This window comes from Talpa occidentalis, unplaced genomic scaffold, assembly GCF_014898055.3.
Source record: "Talpa occidentalis isolate TD23 unplaced genomic scaffold, MPIMG_talOcc4v2.1 talOcc4.6, whole genome shotgun sequence".
NCBI classification, from domain to species: domain Eukaryota; kingdom Metazoa; phylum Chordata; class Mammalia; order Eulipotyphla; family Talpidae; genus Talpa; species Talpa occidentalis.
The window spans coordinates 7,510,228-7,530,883 of record NW_023604972.1 but is presented as its reverse complement, the minus strand read 5'-3'; the positions used below and the strand labels follow the sequence as shown (position 1 = coordinate 7,530,883).

Genomic DNA, 20,656 nt, shown 5'->3' with positions numbered 1-20,656 from the left:
TCCACAAACTCAGTTTTATGGGCCCCACCCAAACCCCAGACCAGAGAGATCCCAGGCACTAAGGACTGCAAATCCCATAAAGCCTTCACCACTGAGGGGTGGATGGGGGGGAACTAAGTGTGCAGTTAAGCAGCCAGGCTTGGTATCTAGCAAGAGACACGTGGGCCTGGGGGTGGTTGGTTTTTCACCAGCCTTCAGCCAGCTCTTGGGGTCCCAGCTCAGAGGAACTGGTAGGATGCATTTACCAATTTCTCTCTCTCTCTTTCTCCCTGGGTTATTCCTCACTCCACTTCCCTTTTTTTTGTAAATAAACCCTTTATTAACCTTTTTTGTGTGTGCCTGCAGTTGAGTCTCATTATAATAAATCCCTTTTAAGCGCGCAGGTGAGGACCCCTTTTAAGCGCGCAGTGTGAAAACCCCATTTCACATTGGGGTTTGCCCTGTAACATTAAGATCCTTTAAAAAATGAGACTAACAGAATTGGAAAGTTGACACAACTCAGATTCTTGTAAAATAACAACATGATTTTGAAGGCTCTAGATATTTATAAGTCAGAGGACAAAAGGGCTTAGAAGCTAAAAAATTAAGACATGTTGCAGTCTTCTTACAGATTGGGGGAAAAGTTCATATTAAAAATAGCTAGTTTTAAGCATCAGGAATGCCAGGAATTTAATTCAATAGTCATTTATTAAGGACATGTGGTGTGTGTAGTTTTAAAGAGTCTAAGAGTATGAGAGAGAAGACTTTAAACTGGAAGGAACTGGAATTTGTAATCCAAGATAACCATTTCTAAGGAACACTGATTTATTATTTAGAATTTCCCATGGAAAAGAGTGGGAACAGAAATGACCAGAAATAATTTTACCTTAAATATATATTTAATGTTTTACCCAATAATTCTAGTTTGGGAAATTTATCCTAAATGAGACAAATACATATGTGTGTGTAAACATTATAAACATTAAATATAAACATTATATTTAAATATATATAAACATTAAATATAAACATTAAATCTTACAAATAATGTAATATAAAATAAATATGAAAATAATAAGATTTTTTATATATATATATGAGGGAGAGGAGAGGGGATAGGGAACCAAGTATTTATTTTCAGCTTTTTTTTTGAAACTCAGGGACAGTCAACTTTTCCTTGACCTTGTAATGGAGAATGTTTTGCAGGTGTTTAAAAATGGTTAATTTCCCTCTCCAAAAGAGAAATTTATTTTTTTTTTAATAATAAATTTTATTGTTATATTCCCCATACAATTGCAGCCCCCCCATTCTGACCCCAATCCCTCCCCCCCCCCCTGCCCCCCTAAAAGTGTCTCTGGTTCATAGTTTTTTGTTGATTTTGATTTTCACTTTCTTATATTCATTTTCCTGGTCCCTTATTTAAGTTTTCTAGATTCCTGTTATGAGTGAGACCATCCGGTATTTTTCTTTTTCTCAAAAGAGAAATTTAATCGTTGCTATTTGGGAAGGCATCTAGTGTGGAGAAGCCAGACTACTGAACACCCTGCAATGTCTGGTGTAGTCCCCTGCAAACAAGAATTATCTGAGCTGCAATGTCAAGGGTACTGTAGCTGAGGACCCCTGGCTTAGGGTGATGACAATGGAGGAGGAAAGTAGATGAATCAAATAGGAGGTGGAATTGACTGAGTGATAGATTGGATGCTGGAGAAGGAGTATGACTCTTAGGTGGCTGATTTGATGCCAGTGTTAAGGCCAGGAACGCTGACATGGTTGCCTATTGGGGGACGGTCAGGAAACTTTCCAACAATACAAGGGAATATCTACATGAAAACATTCAGGCAAAAGTTACATATGATAATGCAAAACATAAAGAAACAATGACTCATGAAAAGAGACTAGAAGGAGGGACTTAATGTCAAAATGTTTGCTTTTTGGGGGGTACAAACTTGTGCCTGGAAGATGAATAAATTCTGGTGATCAGGTGCAGAATGTGGAGATTAAAGTCAATAATATTGTATTATATAATTTGAAGTTGCTAAGAGACTAGATTTTAAACGTTCTCACCATAGAAGTGATAATTGTATGACCTGAGAGCGGTGTTAACTAACATTACAGTGGTAATCAAATTGCAATATACAAATGCATCAAATCAACATGTGCAACACCCTAAACTTACAAGATGTTTTATGTCAGTTATATCACAATTTTAAAAAATAAATAAAAGGAAATAGAGGACATGCCTCTCAAAGATCAGGAAACAAAATGAAAACAAAACAAAGAAATATTTGATTTTGAGTGGTGGAACTGATAACTTTTAAAAAGCCTATATCACTTGTTAAATATCAAGCATATATTAACTTTCATATTCCTTATTTCAAGGTGATTTGCAGTACTCAGATTAGGTTAAAATAATGTGTCTGTGTGTCTCTGTGTGTGTGTGTGTGTATTCATGTAGTTTAATCTTTAGGCCTCCATAAGCCTAGAGGAATCCCATTCATGTGAAAACTTGACTGTACTGAAGTTGATATAAGCTAACACCAACCCTATCTTTAGTACGGATCTGTATTCTATGTGTGTATCATAGCAACCATACAATGATAACAAGTGATGCTTTGGGTGCCAGTAGGGATACTCAGCTGAGATTTGCATGTGGTGGAATTATATTTCCTCATTCCCAAATGTTTGAATGAGACCATGTGATACTGTGGCCAATGAGTTTTGAGTGGAGGTGTGACAGATCACTGACATTCTAGAATATTTAAGGGCTGGTACAAAGCCTTTCTGGCTCTCTTTTTTCTGACTTGGCAACCAGCAAGATGGCGTCTGTTCTCAGCCTGGGCCCTTGGGGAACTTGATGGCCAGAATCCCTTGCTGATCCTTTCAGTACATAACGAGAAGAAATTAATCTTAATTGTTTGAAGCTAGTGAATCATAGAGGTTTGTTAATACAGCACATCTTGCCTTATCCTCCAAATATTTTTTGAACTCTTGTGATATCCTAGGAACTTAGAAAGTACTTGCATTTGTTATCATGTTTTCATAACAACTCTTTGGGGTAAGTATGACTATTATCTTTATTTTATTTTTTTTATGGTTGCATAGTTTATTACTTTTTCTTTTTAACAGTTTTCTGATAAGAAAATCCCTCCGAATTGAAGGCTCCCAACAAAGGAAGAAAAGATTAGGTGAAAAAACTGACATTTAGAGAAGATGGGGTCTGTGCTAGTCCTGTGCCAGTTGCTTGAGTTAAACCTATTATGCTTCCTTCCTTTCTCCTGTCCCTCATTCCCCTCTTTTGTCCTTCCTTCCCCCATGCCCTTTTCCTCTTACATCTCATTGGCAACCATTCAATATATATTTTTTGGGGGTGCACATCTTAATTTGTGATGTAGAGCAAGTAATTTGTCCAAAGTGACAGTGAAAAAACTGGAACCAGCCGTGGATGTCTGGGTGCAGGAAGCTGCTGCGACTTTCTACTGGATATTGTGCAAGGTCTTTAGGTCTAAAAAGTTAAGAATGAAAAATAACTTTTGTCTTTGATGATATTTCCAGTGCCTTTGGGAAGAACAAGGTATGTATTCGTGAAAATTTAACACATGAGATTAGACACAAGGCATCATGTAAATAGCAAAAGCGAGGCACCATCAACATGCACCTTGACAGGGTGATGCAGAGGAGAGAGAGCTCAGGGAATTCTGAGCTTCGAGAAAGGAAGAGAACTTCATCCAGATGGGAGCTAAGCTTGGTCAGGGAGAAAGGGAGTGTGGAGGAGATTTGAGAAGGCAAATATTTTAGTTGAGATGCCTTTACTTAAGCCGTAAACACCGTTCCTTCTCATCATCATTGGTGGTGAATTAGGTTGTCCTTTGTTTTGGTCTTATTGGTGAAAAGGAAGGAAGATGCTCACCCGATGAATTTCTCTTGAGTTTCTAGCTGTTGGGAAGACCTCAGGGCTGTGGCAAAGGTCCAGCGCAGTACCTAAGTGTTTTTCTGTGCTTGTAGCTGCAGCATGAGGCCTTTGTTCTTCACCAGCAAACATAAACCCAAGAATGACTTGATCAGAATTTTCCAGCTATTGACACCCCCAGAATTACAAGGGTTCCCAGATGGAAATTCAGAAATCTTTGGTGAGCAGCTTTTTTGTACTTATGGAAGCCTTCTTTGGTGCAAGAAGTGAGGCAGCCACAGAGGGAAAATAATGGGTTCTGGGCCTTCCCCAGAATACCCTGACCCTAATTGTTCTAGTTTTTGTTTCAGTGAGGGTGTTCTATAGTCATTTCATCGTCTACTCATTAGTAAAATAGCCCATTTTATTTGTAACCTATTTGAATGTTTGTTTGTTGACTATACTTGGTTTGGCTAATTTAGGCATAGAACAAGACATCGGTTGGAAAAGAACACACACACACACACACACACACACACACACACACACACACTTGGCCTAAAAGACCATTTCAGCTGAATGTGTCTTGTCTAGAACATCCTACTTTAGTTGAACACAGTTCATCACCCAGACTCAGTGCCCAACAGCATTGGTTCATCATAATTTTCCTTTCGAATCTATTTACATGTAATAATAGTATGAATGACCCAACTTTAATTTCTATTCAAATTCCATTGCCTGTATCAGTGGTGTAGACAGGACCCAAGTCTGGAGCCTGCTTCTTACTGAAGATTCTCAGGGAGGTGTGGCCTCTGCCTCGGGGTGAGCATTGCCTTCTTCGCTTCTCTAATAAAATTGATTTTCCTCCAGATGAATTCCCTGTGCTTACTCAGAGGCTTACAGATGGAAATTGTAGTTTGAAGGGAAAACATGTCATGTATTGCTGGTGGAAGACAGCTCACTGGTTGTGATGCTTTTTAACCAAGGGAAGTTTTGTTAAAGAGACAACCAGCTTGGGCAAAATTTCAAGTTAGAAAAGGGATTGTACTGTGTGATGGAGCTTCTGGTGGGTCACTGTCCTAAAGAGAGCCAAGTTCTCTGTCCTCTTGGCCTCTTCTATCTCCTTTCTTGCCCCTTCTTTTCAGACCTTGGGTCCCAGTTCAGATGTGGGAGCAGGGATGATGGGCCTGACTAAATCCAAACAACGTAAACATTCATTCAAAATCAAGTGGAAGAAATAAGAGAGGCGCTATTAGAACAAATAAGTTCAGCAAAGTGTCAAAAAGATATACCATGTCAATAGCTTTTTAATTATGCCAGTAATAAGCTCTATCAATAAACATTCTCTATAGTTGCACCTACAGTAGGAAAACAGTCTTAATTAGTGAGAAGACATTTTTGTTAATTTGACTGCACCTGATATATGTATTTAAAAACAGCAGTGTCTCTAAGAAAAATTTAATAATTTTGCATTAATGGCCGGTCACTGGGTGTTTTAAATAATTCCACAAATAAGTGCGGACCCTTTCTTTATGAACTTTGTGACATGACATTATTATGTTACTGCAGAATAGATTAAAAGCAGCACCTAATTTCTGTTCAGCCACAATTAGAGGTGAGGTCACAGCCTGGTTCATTAATCTTTCTGATAAGAAGTAAACTTGTTTTTCCTAAACTGTTGTGAGATTGATACTGTGTCTTCTGCTGAGTTTGGTTTATTTGGCGTGTAACTGTCTGGGCTTGTGGGCGCTGTACTTGATTTGTCACCTCAGGATAAGATAATTTGGGATCTTTCACATTTCTGAATTATGTCGTGCCTAAGCAGTTGAACCAGCCACAAATCAGATGTGCCTGCTGCGGGGCTCTGAGGGGCGCCGCTGGGCAATGGCGTGAGCAGCACATGGGTTTATTAACAGACACGTTTGATTCCAGAGGTTAAAGCTTTTGTGCTCAAGACAGATGACATTGCACATGAGCTGCATCCTGTATGGAGCCACAGAGCCGCCGCCAAGTGGGCCACCTTGGGTGCTTGGTCTCTGAGCTGCTGGGCTGCAAGGGGATGACATGCCCCCATCCTTGGAAGGCCAGCCCCCAGCTTTCTAGAGTTGGGATCGTTGTTTGAGTAGGGGTGTGTGTGTGTGTGTGTGTGTGTGTGTGTGTGTTTTTCACTTTCCTGTTGCTTGTGTGAGTCCAAGTTGTGTGTTTTTGATTTGGGATAAAAAATTAGGAGCACTACCAGTCCATGCAGCTGGGGTCCTGGTCAGCATGTTAAGTGTCTTGGTGTCCACCTCTGAGCACTTTCCAGGCAAAGAACAGCAGTGAAAATGACCAGCATTGCAAGTATGAGCTTAGTGCATCCTCCCATAGGGCGAGGTGAGTAGGATTACTCTCACTGTTTTGGAGACCAGGACACTGACTCAGAGTAACTGGCCCAAGTTAAGACTTAAGACGGGAGCCTCAACAAAAGTCCTTTCAAGTCAAATCAAAACCTAAGCAGACTTCTTAGTGTGTGGGTCCAGGAGGTCCCCTCAGTGGGGCGTCATATGGAGTGACACATTCTAGGACTCAGCAAGACAAATGAAGGGTTCTGGTCCTGATACTCATGGCTGAGACTTCTGGTCTCTTTCTCCACAGTGGTGCCAGGCATTCTCTCTCACTGGGTTTTGCTAGCTCTGGGCTCCCTAAGAGCTGCTATTCCACCCCATCTCTCTCCTCCTCCTCTCCTGCAGTATATATTCTGTTAAAGGGCCATTGGCCTCGGAAGATGGTCTCATAGATCTTGCTCTTCACTTGGTCTGCATTTTCTCCTGTAATGGTGGGCGCCTACTGGTGTTTTTCCTGAGACAAGATGGCTGCCGACCGACTACAACCGGAGGAGAGCTCATGGCTGCGCCTGAGCCACTGAAGCTATGACACACCCTGTGTCATAAAGAAGCAGCTCCTTGTCCCTGTTTGTCTCCCTCCTTGCTTTTGGCACCTTCAACACAACTAAAGTGCATTTGCCACCCATCTCTGTGCTGGAGGGTTGCCCCACTGTCGTTGCTCTTTCTCAGTGGTAAGAAGCATGTTTCTCGCTCACATTTTCACCCCTCTCAAGGTGGCATGCAGCTTGCAATCAATGATGCACGGGTTTAAATAGTAACTTTTTTTTCCTTTGGAGACACATAAAATAATAGTGTATCATAAAATTGATGTTGACTTCCATTCATTGAAGTGGGACGGTGTGTGTTTGAGGAACTGGGGGAAAAAAATCTCTTTTCAAACCTGTATTTGTGGAATGCCGATTAGATGCCAGACCTTTGTCAAATGTTGGGGATACTTACAAGAACAAGGCGTGACCCCTGCCCTGCAGGAGTTCACAGCCTCCAATTTGAGCAAATTACAGGTTTAAGAAATAACAGGTTTTAGGACCTGGATGCATTCATGCAAATGGGTTTTGTAAAGTTTATAACAATTTATCAGTTAAAGGTATTATTATTACTTCCAGAGTTGGAGAATATCAAAAATGCCTTTGGAATCAGTTAGGACTGTCACTCTCCAAGGCTGTCAGTGCGCTTCCTTGAAGGAACGTTTTCTGACAGCAATCTGACAGAAGTCGTGTCCTTGGAGCTTTTACACTTAGAGTTTCTCTCAGTCTAGTGAGGAATCCTTTATCTTAATTAGGTTTAAATATATCTTCTTTTGACCCTAATCAACCTCTAGTATAGAGCTGTGAATTTCTTAGACTTTTTTTTTTGGGTCTTCTTTTGTCTGGTTTTTCTTAGCCCAGCAATAGCCCCTTCAGAAAGTGAATACGTGGGATGTAGATGTGAGAGAAACTCACCTGAATGGAATGTGCCCCTGAGCCTTCCCCTCAAAGTCTTATGTCCTGGCTACGCTGAGTGTGGGCCATGGACCAGCATGCCTGGGAGCTCATGGATTCAGGCTCCACCTCAAACCCACTGAGTAGAATCTACACGCGAGTCAGAGGTCATGTATGCACACACTGAAGTTTGAAAACCGCAGCCTAACATCATTGTCACGTTTGATTTTAACAGCTATCCAGGGAAACAGACACTGAGAAAGGGCAAGTGACTCGCTGAATACCACGGAGTTGAAAAGTCAAGGAGTCAGGATTCAAATCAGGTTTCTCCTGACCCAACTTATACCTTTCTTTTTCTTTTTTTTATTGAGGTAACATTGGTTACAACACCGTATATGACAGAGAGGTGTAGTTCATACCTCCTGAGATGTATGTCACCAGAGTCCTGCACCACAGTCCACTGGACCCAAATGTTACCTTTCTAAGCAGATCCTTCCGTGTGCTACAGTGAAGCATAACCTATCACTCTTTATCATTTTTGTCCAACCCTCTATGTAACATAGAATTTAATACAATCAGACTGTGAACAAAGGAACTGACAAAACTAACCCTGACACCTTCTAGAAATCTGACTGCAGAATTGAGGTCAAGAGAGGGGGATGGAAGACGGGGGTGGGGACTAGGAAAACTCCACACAGCAGGTGTAATGGTTATCATGGTTCAGCTGCGCTTTATCCCAGGATGCTGATGGTGGGAAGGATGGGGGTGATGGTAAAGGCTTACTGAAGACCAGGATATTGACATTGTCTCCCAGGATCCTCTTCCTCACCTTGTCTAGTGTCACCACAAATATTTTTATGAGCAATAACTTTAACATTGCAAGGTGCTAGCTAAAAACAAAGATTTCAGGTCTGTTGCACCAGATTATCAAGTCAGAATGTCTGAAATTATATCCCAAGGATCTGCCTTTTAATAAGCTTGTTAAAATATCATAACTACCAACGCCATGCTTCTGATCTCTGGATGGCTGAGATGCCACCTCTTGTCTTCTTACTCTGTTCTGAGTGGACAGGGAGAGAACAGTCAGCCTCCAGCATCACCAATTTCATCTTCTGATTCTGATGTTTGATCTGATCATTTCAGACCATGGAAAAGTGGTCTTTATTCACTCGCTGCAAAGCATCTTCTTTTTTTTGCAGATCCGGCAACAAAGAATTCAAGTTACTAAACATAGTGTTGTACTTGTTATCCATGTGGCTTTAATTAAGTTTTAACTAATTCCCTTTATCTTGTCATAGTTATTATGACCTTCCAAGTCACATCACATTAGTATATGACAACAGCTCCGTGGCAGGTCTGGCCAAGGAACAAAGTCATTATGACCTGTCTTGCTAAATTAAAGTGGGAACCCTGATCAACTTGCATTTTGTTACTTCTTTGATAATTTATGCAAAAGGTGAGCAAAGGTGAAAAGAAGACAACACATCTCAGCCTGTTGTCTCTGCCGCAAACACAGCGTATGGAAGCACTGTCGACTTTTAAAATTTACCTACATCACAGGAGATGTAAAACAGGTGATATGTTTTGGGGATACCACCAGTACCATCTGAATCGATTCTTCCACCCCCAACTTTTAGAAGGCTCCGAGTCTCCCAAGGACCACATTTTCCTGATGTCAAGTTGGCACACGTCATCAGATCATGGGATATTTTCTGATTTGTGAATGTGTTTAAAACAATGGCCTTTCAAGGTAAACAATTGAAATCAGGTGAAATATCCTATGGCTATTTATTGAAAAGAATTAAATAAAATCTCACCTGGGAAAAGCTGGGAAAAGAGTCAACACAGGTAAGAGCTGCACAGGTAAAGAAGACAAGGTAGGTGGCAAGGACAGGGTATGTTCCCGTGGTGGCTGCAAACAAATGCTGACTCCTCGGGATATGTTGAATGCACGCACCTTCGAAGCCTCTTGCTGTGCAAACTCTCAGATTACCTTACAGGACAGGGCTGCTAAGCCTCATTAAATCCTTCTGCTGATAGATATTTTGGCACTTACTCACCAAGTGGCCTGTGTGTGCGGTTTAATAGATCCTTATTTTTCCAAATATGGTTCTCATCGATTAATCTTTCTGTATAGTGATCTTTCACTGGGCACCGACCTTGGGCAGGACACCACGCTAAGTCCTATCTCCCAAGCAAATTTAATTCCAGTAGTAAGTCTGGGAGCTAAGTAGGATTACTGCCCTATACATGATGCAGCTACTGTGTTTTGGAGTTTCAGAGGCTTGCTCAGTTTGTCAGTGGTCAAGTTAGGGTTTGAACTTAGTTCTCTGACTTCTAAGCCCATAGAGTCTGGCCCAGGCTACTGCTCTTCCATGACCTGCAAGAGTGACTAGTCCCTGGCCACTGTCAGCGTCCATATTCATCCCTATTACACTTTTCTAGCCACTTTGCCTTTCGCTCCCCAGCAGGATTCTATTTTCTGGTCCCTGCACTAGGTCACCTACAACTCCTCACTATTGCGTTCTATGGCTCATCTATTTTCTTTATCACAACAAACATCACCCCTGATTGGTACTATACAGTACTATACATTTAATGCTTCTATTTTCCACTAGATGTGAAGCTTTAGGAGGGCAAGAGCTGTGTCTCTATTGTTGACAATTCTCCCTAGTATGTCTCCTGCTGCATGGGAGGTGAATGATTTGGATATTTAATGAATATTGACTAAGCAAGTGAATGAGTGCTGTTTTTAAGATTGTCACTGACTTGAGATGACTCCATATATTCATGACACCTTGTCTGTCTCTCCTCCCTTTTCTGTCCACCAGAGAATGTAGCAAGTGGAAGAGCCATGGTTTGGGTGCACATATCCTTTCCTTCACCCAATACTGTTTAACAGTGTAAAGAAAGCTTCTGGCATCTATCAAAGATCAGATGGCTTTTCTCTTGCTTCTTATTTTCCACCCCTAACACTAATTTTTAACTGGGCTGTAGCACCATCGCTAGAAAGCACCACCCTTGAATGTCCTGCTTACTCAGCTGAAAGCAGCAGCTGTTCCAATAAGCATTTTGATGTTCAGCACCTGAGATTGGCTCCCTCCTTCCAGCAAGACTGCAAGCTCAACAGAATGTAGGAAAGCATGAAAGAGTTTCTTAGGCTGCTGCTCTTAATGCAGCAGAGAAAGCAACATGGGCTGAGGGAAGATATTTGCATTCTGGGCAAGCACTGGCTCCTATGTGGACAACTTCAGCCCCACATCTTTTGATGGGGTCTTGGGAATTAGGAATGATTTGTTTATCAAAAAATGAGGAAAATACTTCTAAGATGTCTAATAGATGATTTTGTTTTATCCCTAATATCTGCCATAAGCAGGATACTGATAAATGTGGCTTTCCCTCCAACAAAGCCCTGATTGGGGAGTTTGCCTACTTCTGTGGTGTAAATACTCTTGCTGCAGCAGATTTCAAGCCATCAACATGATGTGGTTAAATGCAGAGTAGATAGAGGATACATAGGACTGGTTCCCATAAGCCGGTATAAGCAGATCTAGCGTTTCAAGTCTGTCTCCATGCTACAGGCCTCTACATGGGAAGAGTTCAGGGGCAGAACCAGGTCTGAGATTTCTCATGGGAGATGCTTGTATGTAGTGAGACAAAGGGTCATGTCAGACCTGTGGGAGGCAGACAACGCCCATGAGCTGGAGGAAACCCATCTGGTCGACAGGAGTCAGGTGAGGGTCTCAGACCCAAAAAGTTAGCACCAGAGGTAGAGAGATTTTGAGAAGAACTGGTTCACCTTGGCCATGAAACTCTCCATGCTTCAGTTACTTTAGCTATAAAATAAGGCTTATAATAGTTCTCACCTTAAAAGTGTTTTTGGACAATGCATTATTATAATGGTCCATTATAATGGACCACTTTAATGGTCCATTATAATGAGCAAGGGCTCACTGTATAGAGCTATTAAATTAGATGGACAACCTGAGTGGGTGGGGCTTCCTGGGGAGTGTCTCAAACACCGCCTGGCAGAAGGTCTCTGCGGAGCAGTGGTCGTAAAGGGTTAGGTCAGAGTAACTGGTGGTGAATTGGTAACATATACTTTGCTCATCTTCCAAACTGTCAGAGAAAAACACACACACAAATAAACAGGCTTGAGGTGAAGGGTGCGTTGTGGGGCATGGGACTAAAGACTGGTTTCAGCTCCACTTAGGAAATCCTGAGTGGATGGTCGACATCTTTGTCCTTTGGTTAGAGTTTTTTGGGAGAATGGAAGGGGTTTTCTTTGTCATCTATTGTTCTCTGTTCTGCCCTTCTGCCAGCATTCTAAGACAACACCCCCAAAAATCCATCTGATGTTTTATTATGTTATTTATTTATTTCATTTATCTCCAGGAGCTGAGGTGAGCTGGAGAGAGGCTGAGGTACCTGGTGCGGGAGTCGTGGATTAAAGCATCAAGGAGTGAAAATGAGAGTTAACGGTGAGTCCTGAGCTCAAGGGAGAGGCCAAGCCGCAGAAGTCCCCAGTCCCCTGCCCACCTCCCCGCTGGTGAACTGGTGTGCTTATGCTGGGCAGCACAGATGTGGGGGGTGGTCTGGTTGTTGAGAGGACCCTGGACAAAAGGTCCCAGCAGTTTTAGGGACCTAGGGATAGAGGAGTGTGTGTAGCCGCGGAGAGAAAAAAATACTGGGTACTGAGTCAGGATGGAAAAACTGTCTTCAAGATTTTCCTACTTTCCCCCAAAAGGAGGCGTTGGCAGGGGAGGCTGAAGACGTCAGCCCGAGGTCTCAGAAAAGGAGACTGAGGAATGAGCACAGGCCTGAGGAATGCAAGTATGTGACAAGCATCGCGGCCAAGGGGCTCGTGCCCCTAACTGCAACCCCCTTGGGAGCGCGCAAGGCACTGGCCATCCCAGGCCGGTCCTTTGGGTCCAGCCTTTGTGGTTGCTTATGGCTGGTCCTGAAAAATCTCACATCGGTTTTTAACTTGCAGCCACAATCTTCGTTTTTATTTTGTATCCACTGTCTCTCTCTCTAGGAGGACGCTGGTCGCCCTGCTGCAGAGCACAGTGCCGGGCACACAGTAGGTGTCTATGAGCCTGAGTTGGGTAACTGAGCGGCGCTGGGGCACGGGGCATGCCATGCTTAGCCCCCAGAGCCATTTATTCTCTCTGGGGAACTGTGCTTGGGAGCCAGTCCTTGGGGTTCCCTCCGGAGGCGGCCATCCATGCTTTGAGTGAGTGGGTCTGTTCTGGGTGGGGTTTGGAAAGGAGGGACTCGGAAAATGCCATTTGGTTCATAAACTTGACGTCAGGCTCACCCACACTCCCTGGGGCCATCTGTCTTGGTATCTCCCACCTCCCCAGCGGGACGCTGGGAGCCATATCTGCTGGCTCGGCTCCCCGCTCCCCACTGGCTCCAAATGGGAGGAAAAAAGAGAGGGTGGTATTTTGGGACCCAAATCCTGAATCTCATTTCGTGCACTCCTTTTCCGGGCATGGGCATTTCATTGCCTTGGGCTTGTGGGTTTTTTTTCCTCCAAGTCATTTTTCACTCTTTCGTCCTCATCACTGCTCCACAGCTGCCACTGAACTTCCAGCTTCCGGTTGTTGAATGGGCTCGAGGCTATATTCAAGTTTCAACAAAAGCACAAAGAAAGATTTGCAAATAAATGACAGTCATCAGAGTATTTCAGGACACCTGGATCCACACATCCTGTGAACCTTGTCCCCACCCTTGCCTGCAGGGGGAGGGGCGCCATTGTTGGGGCCTGTGGCCAACTGGAGACAATAAAGGAAAACCTGCAGTCACCGAATCTGAGCATCAGGGAAGCCCTTAAATTCCACCTGGAGCCAAAGGCAAAATCCATCTCTTGCGTAGATGAGGCGATTGCTTAGGAAAACTCCTCCCGGGCCCTTCAGCTGAAGGCAAGTTCCCGCCCCCTTCGCCCACACTGGCTCAGGAAAGGTCAGGGCAGCAGAGACTCCAGCAGACCCGCATGCAATAAAAGGAGGCAGAATTTTTTTTTTTAAATCCCATCAGTTTAATAACAATAAAAAACTTCAAAAAAGGAAAACTGAGGCGGCAGAAAGAGGCCCTGGCCAGGGGTGCAGGGAGCGCTGCTTGTGCAGAGGCCTGGCTGCACGGCTCCCCGGCATTGCTGCTGCTATGAGGTTGAGGGACAGTCATTGTCCTGTGAAAGTCACTCTTCACTGGGGTCGAGGACTCTTGCTTCGGGGGCATGGCCAGCCTCTGAACCTGTGGATTTTATCCGAGCAGGTAGGAGATGAAGGCCTCAGTGGGTTCGGGACAGCCAACTGTTATAGAGCAACCCCGATATTGAACGGGTTCCTGGCTGTGGGTCCTCACCCGCGCGCTTTAAAGGGACTTATGAATACTCTACTACAGACACAAGCAAAAGGGTTAATAAAAGGTTTATTTACAAGAGAAAAGGAAATAAGGAAAATGTACAACTCAGGGAGAAAATAGGGAAATAAAGTCTTTAATGCGTCCTACCCGATCCGACGACCTGGAAACCCAAAGGCACTCTCAGAGCTGGCCGGACGCTGCTAGCTGGTGGAGAGCCAAAATGGGGGACCCCCCCAAAGCCCACGTGTCTGCCTTTTGTAACCACCTGGCTGCTTAACCCCACCCTCAGGTCCTAGCCACCTTCCCTTGGGTGGTGATGGGATTTGGAGTTCCCAGTGTCTTTGGCTTCGACCTGGGGTGGGGGTGGAGTCCACAAAGCCTGTATGGAATTTGCTTTGGGACAGCCTTTTCCCCCTAACACAACCAACAGCTCCTTGGCTGGCTCTGGACCGGTTAGCCAATGAGCTGGGCTCAGCTTGGAGGGCTGCGGCAGAGGTGTCTTGGGGACCCACCAGCGGGGGCCTGGAAGCACCTTCCCCCCTCCCCATCCATACGCAGGCCCTTTGTCCCCTACGACCGCCTTAAGGTTGAATAACCAGTTGCAGTCCAGACAAGAAACTCTGAGCCGTCTAAGAAGGTAGTGTCGGGGTGATGGAGGAACCTGCATGCCTGCTGGCTGCTGAGGCCGCGGGACCAGCCACTAGGCTGGAAGGTGCACCCTGCACCAGGACCAGAAAACCTATTTCTATGGGGTTGATGTGTCTCATTTTTAATTTAACGTTTTTTGCTCTGCTCTGTAAATGCCCTCCAGAACCTCAGCAAAAATCTGCCACACACACTTGTCTTATAGGGGGCACTGGGGGGTGCGGGAGGGGTGTGTGTGGATAAATGCAGTGGGACACACATGGGGTGAAGTGTCCAGGAAGGAGGGGCGGGTGGTCGCAGAAGCCAGAGGGTCCTCCCCGCACAGGATACACACAAGTGGTGATGCTTCAGGGTGAACTGACTTGGAGACCTACATGGAAGGAAACTGCTCCCACTTCAGTTATAAGAGAGGGCGCCCCTTGGTTCTGTCTGTGCAAACCCCATACATTTGAGGAAAGGCTTTCTTTTTGAAAGTATCATTTTTTATGGCAGTCATATTGGTTCGTAAACTTCTATCGGTTTTCAGGTGGACAGCCTATGATGCTTACATCTGTGGATGGTCCCTTTGCCCCCAGAATGCTGGTTTTCATTCATCACCATAATGTTGACCCCTTGATGTGATTTACCCACCCCCTCCTCTTTCCCCTCTGGAAACCTCTATTTTGTTCTTATAGTCTAAGAGCTTATTTTGTGTAGTTTGATTCATTTGTTTTCCTTCTTTGTCTAGCACTTATGAGTGAAACCATAAGATGTTTGTCTTTCTCTGTCTGACTTTCTTCACCAGCCATGCTTCCCTCAGTGTCTGGCCATGTTGTTGTAAATGGCAGAGTTTCCTTTTTCCTTCCAGTTGACTATTATTCAAACGTGTATTTACACCTCACGCCGTTGTCCACTCATCTGTCATAGACACTTAGGTTGTTTCCAGTTCTTGGCTATTGTGAACAATGCTGCAAGGGGCATACAGCTCTTTGCATTAGTGCTTCATTGTGTTTTTATAGTCTATGGGATAGTTGGATCAGATGGTATTTCTATTCTTGATATTTTGATGATTCTCCATGTACTGTTTTCAGGGAAATGCTTTCTTGATTGCCATCCAAATCACTGATGCAGAGTAACCACCAACCTGGAAGAAGAGCCTGTTCTACTGGGTCTAACATGGGAACTGCCATTAGAGACCCAGCCACGTGCCCATCTTGTGTCTTGGCAATAGACTCGTGACAAAGTGTCCAAACTCTGCGGCCATCAGCCCACACTTCCATATCCCCGGAAGGACATTTGATGTGCTCTGTCAGCTGTCTCTGGACATCAGATGTCCCCTATCTGATGGGCTCTCCTTACATTCTCAACTAGGAGCACATTCAAAATGGGAATAAATCAATCAGATATGGCCGATTTTTCATAAACAGGCTGCTTCCCTTTGGCTGTGCTTGGTGTGCTGAATTATCACACACCTGTTTTCTAATAGATTTCTCATCTGTCAGGGCTAGAAGCGATGCAGTGATAGATCATCTAATCCTACAACCTCATTTTGTGAAAGACCCTGAGCCTCGACTTGGCCAAGGTCACACAGCTGGTACAAAGTAGGGGATTGAATTTAGCTTGTAATAAACATCTCCTTTCCCAATCTTCTACTACATGCTTTTGGGGGTTGGGGAAGATGTGCATGTGCTTTGTAATTCAGCTGAGGTTTTACTTTTAGCTTTTAAATGTCCATATACTCTTATGTCAACCAGAGGCTGACCTCTCTGAGCACAGGTACTTTGTTATCTGTTCCGGAGGCCAGGCTTGCTGCCAAACATCTCCCCACCCACAGAACTGGGCCCCATGACAAAGCATTATCCAGTCCCCAAATCCTCTAAGAGCAAGTCTATTATCTCTAGCATGTTCCTTCTTTGTACCCTGCACCAAATAACTTTGCAGAGAACATTCAGTGCAGTCCTATGTATCTATATTCAGCTGAAATTCACTAGCTTTTACTTCAAATGACTATATTCTTGCATTCTGCAGTGATGAAATATATTGTTTCAGACTCATGTTTCTACAAACACCTGCAAGAAGGCTGGAGAGGTACTGAGGCAGGGGCACGTGTGGGTCCAAGGTCTGGAGAGGAGAGACCTGTGACCTGAGCTCCCTACTGGGGGCAGTTCTCCCCCTCACCCCCAAAGGGTTAGCGAAGAGGCTGAGAAGTGAGTGGGGCTGTGCAGTTTCAGTGTGGGGACTCTGGTTTGCAATCCTGTGGGCTACAGCCTAGGACTGTGGTTCTCAATGGGGACACTTGTCCCACTGAATGAAAGGATATACACTTCTGATTCAGAAGAGCAAACTGTCAAAGAAGAATATATATATATATATATTTTTAAAGATTTATTTATTTATTTATTTATACAAGCACTGGGTACAGTCAGAAGCGCGGGAGGGTGAGAGAATTCACCAGAGCCAGAGCGGGGAGCAGAGCAGGCAGAAGGACCGAGGTACACTGCTGAGGGGAGCAGTGGGTGGCAGGAGAAGTCTGCGTGCCATGTGGGACCCTCCTCTGGTGGCCGGGTAGCAGCCGGGGATCAAACTGGTGCTGCAGTGGCTGCGGGCAGCTTCGCAACCCAGTGCTCAACCGCTGCACCACCGGGGAGGCCCAGAAGAATATTTCTAATGCTAACATTATACTGAGTACTTCTGCCTAAGTCCTTTGCATGTGCTTTGCCATGTAACCCTTGAGGTTGGCCCCATTACTTTCATCTTCCTCTAGAAGAGGGAGCCTTGGCACCCTTACTCAATTCACATGACTAGTACATGGCAGAATGAAGACAGCTCAGCCAGGCCTTCTGGTTCTAGGACTCATTCTTATAAACGAAGGTATTAAGACTAGCCTGAGTTTTATGGTCTTTCATCAAGAGTTTCAACACTTACTGTTCTTATACTCTTTTTTTAAAAAATAACAATGGGCATTGATTTTGCTAATCAGTCTATAAAGCACCTGGGTAGCTCAGGAGGGGGCTAGGCTGGTCTTGGCTGGACCCACATATGGCTCTGTAGTCAGCAAGAAGTTCACTCAGGACTGGCTGGTCTAGTGTTGTGTCAACTTGGACACTTCTTGTCTGGTTCATGTAGCTCTTCAACTGAGCAGACTCATCCAGTCTTGTTCTAGTAGAGCAGGCTGGGATCCAAGAAAGAGTGTAGAAGCATCCATTGCCTCTTGCGGCCCAGTCTCAGAGTAGGTATATCTTTACTTCTGCTGCATTTTATTAGCTGAAGCAAGTTACAAGGCCAGTCTGGATTCAAGGGTGTGGACAGATATGCCATTGTTTAGAGGAACTGCTAAAATTTCACAGCACAAGGAAAATTCTCACACACAGAGATGAAAAATCAAGGTCTTTAAGACAACTGATCTACCATGCCTGACTCTTGGCATAAAATACTTGGTTCTGTGAGTAAATCACAAGAATTTAGTAAAAGGTGAGTGGAATCTGGGAGGATCACTGTGATTGTTAAGTTGTAGCAAACTGCGGGGGGAGGGTCTTGCTCCTTGTGTACTGGTCCCTGTGTCATGATTAGCCACATTTACACAGAGGATTTTTGGGTTGTAAGCAACAGAAATGGACTCTTCTTGCCTTAAGCAATAAGAAACTTTGCAGAAAGGGCACTGGACAATTAACTGACCAGTGGTTTGGAGAAGCAGACTCAGGAACCAAGGCATTTCTGGAGGGGGTTGGGGGATGGAGTAGCAAGAAGAGGGCAACAGCTTTACTTGGAAATTATATTAGGATGCTTGAGTTCTGACCGTTTTCATGTAATTGATTACTTTTGTCTCTTGATTCAAAGTTCAAGTTCTAGCATATTATTAGCCCAACTTGAGTCAGATGCCCTCTTCATGGTGTGGGGAACACAGGGCATTCCAAAGGACATTCCCACCAGGTATATTCCATGGAAAAGTAGTACCCAGAAGGTAACATGGGCAAAATGATCTCAGGAAGCTGAAACAGATGCTGAACTGTGAGCAGAGCCTACATCCACTGCATTATTTAAAACAAAAAAAAAACCTCCCAAGTAGCTCTACTATGATTAGTGGTTTTTCAGGAAGGAAATTTAATAGTGGAAGAGTGTGTATATAGAGTCAAGATGACTGTGAAGAATTACAATAAGGTAAAGTAATTTTCTGTGAGTTGTGGGACCAGGGTTGGTTCCTTTTTTCTTCTTTTGTTTACTTCCTATAGTGTGCATTTATTACTTTTTTAATAAAACATAAACTTTATCTCTTACCACAACTGGAATGAGAGAGGAGAGTCCTTTTGGATAATCTGAGGACATAATCACTAATTATTTCATATTAATAACAGGAGCATATGTTCCTCTCAAAATGCAACAACTGTCTTATATAGTAAGTGCTAAACAGAACCAAATAACCAAAAAAAAAAAAAAAAAAAGCCACTTAATGTGGAAAGAACTGGTGTTGGTGGGTTGGGCGCTGAGGGAAGCGATTCCCCACATACACCCCCACCTCCTCCCGCCTCCCACCCCACCGGAGCAATTCTTTTGCATTTGCACTTTGATATTTGTTTCGCCAATAAGGTGTTTCATTATTTCTCCCCCATAAAGAGTTGTTATGAGATGTGAGTGAAGACTCTGGTTTGCCCAGATGGTCTCAGTGAAAACAGCCTTTCTGTGCCGCTGGCAGGCTCATGAGGTTGATAAGGATCTGTGGGAAGAAGGACTCTTTTTTCAGAGTTTGGAAAAAGGAAAAAAGTCACATGCCTGCAGGGATGATAGAACACATTCTTTCCTAATCAGAGGGTCACACACCTCTGTGCTGTCTGGGGAAAACCCTCCTCTAATTCCACGCCTAAGGCGAGGTCATCAGCTCCAGCATCTTCTCCTAACTTCTGCCAGTTTCCATGATCAAATTTCTCTGCTCCCTGGGACTGGCTGAAAAAGAAGTTATGAGCTCTCTCCATCATTTGCAGTCTCCTAGGCCCTTCGTTCTGTGAAGTTTTCCCATTTTTGGTCTTTATTCCCCTTTCCTTCAATGTGTCTCCTCCTCCCTCCACAAGCTTTGCCTCTCTGGGGAGTTCTGTCTGGGCCTCTGGGCCTTTTGCTTTCTACTTAGTTCTCAGAACCCATTCTGGTATTCTATTTTCGTCCAACCATGCATCTGACCGCGGTTTAGGCGGGGAAGTTTCATCTGTCCCTGCGCCCGAGGCTTCTGGTTCCTGCCTGTGTGCTTTCCTGGAAGGGCGGACATTTTCTGTTTCCCGTGATGCCCCAGGAGAACCTGGCCCAGAGCTTGGCTTGTGCTTTTTCCCTCTTCTGCCAACAGGCCCTTCTTCAAAACCCGCCCTAGACAGGATGGGACAGTGAAAAAAAAGTGTGTGCGACCTTGACATCTCCTTTTCCACAAGCAGGTTCCTTATGCTTTGCTAACCACAGGTGAGGACTCAAATTAAATGGATTTGTGGGTTCGGGTAGGAGTGGGGAAGAGGTTCTAGTCAGCACCCCCAGTTGCTCCTTGGGTGCCCTTTATTGCTCTTTGTGGCTGTTCTCATTCTTTACCCATCTGTATGACTGCCCGGATCGCACCCTCCAGCCAGGGGGCTCCAGCAGGCAGAGGCTTGGTCTCCCAGGCCTTCCTGCCCAGTAAGTGCTGAACACACATGTGGGCTGAAGACTTTATTCTCCTGAAGAGGCCACCCACTGAATGGGAGCTTGGATCCTCGGTGGTCCTGTTACTAGGTAAAGGGATAGAACCCGGCTCTCTGTTCTGGGTTGGTGTACTCCCTGCTACAACTATAAACAAACAGAGCTTTGGTGCAGCAAAACAGGAGAACAATTTATTTTAACAGTAGAGGGAGAACTCTAGGAGAGAGGGTGCATGTCCAGTTACTGAACGTGGTGAGCTGAAGCTGCATGGTGAGCAGGGTGCTGCCTACATCCTCCCTCCCTGGGACCACCCCCCCTTCAATTCCCCTCAGCATCTCCAGTGTAGC

The 20,656-nt window shown here is 44.4% G+C and overlaps 2 long non-coding RNA genes across 3 annotated transcripts in view; both read left to right on the top strand.

Annotated features, from left to right (window-relative positions):
- The first annotated feature begins 2,589 nt into the window (after window positions 1-2,589).
- On the top strand, window positions 2,590-13,505 carry LOC119261113 (uncharacterized). The gene is made up of 5 exons (XR_005128922.2): window positions 2,590-3,034; window positions 12,063-12,148; window positions 12,415-12,500; window positions 12,706-12,750; window positions 13,249-13,505. It is a non-coding gene; the product is annotated as an uncharacterized LOC119261113 (long non-coding RNA).
- Window positions 13,506-13,767: 262 nt separating this feature from the next.
- Window positions 13,768-20,656, top strand: part of LOC129144780 (uncharacterized) — a 252,545-nt gene continuing 245,656 nt past the window's right edge. For both annotated transcript variants that reach the window (XR_008549368.1, XR_008549367.1), the window contains exon 1: window positions 13,768-13,946. This is a non-coding gene — a long non-coding RNA (uncharacterized LOC129144780). The remainder of the gene's footprint in view (window positions 13,947-20,656) is intronic.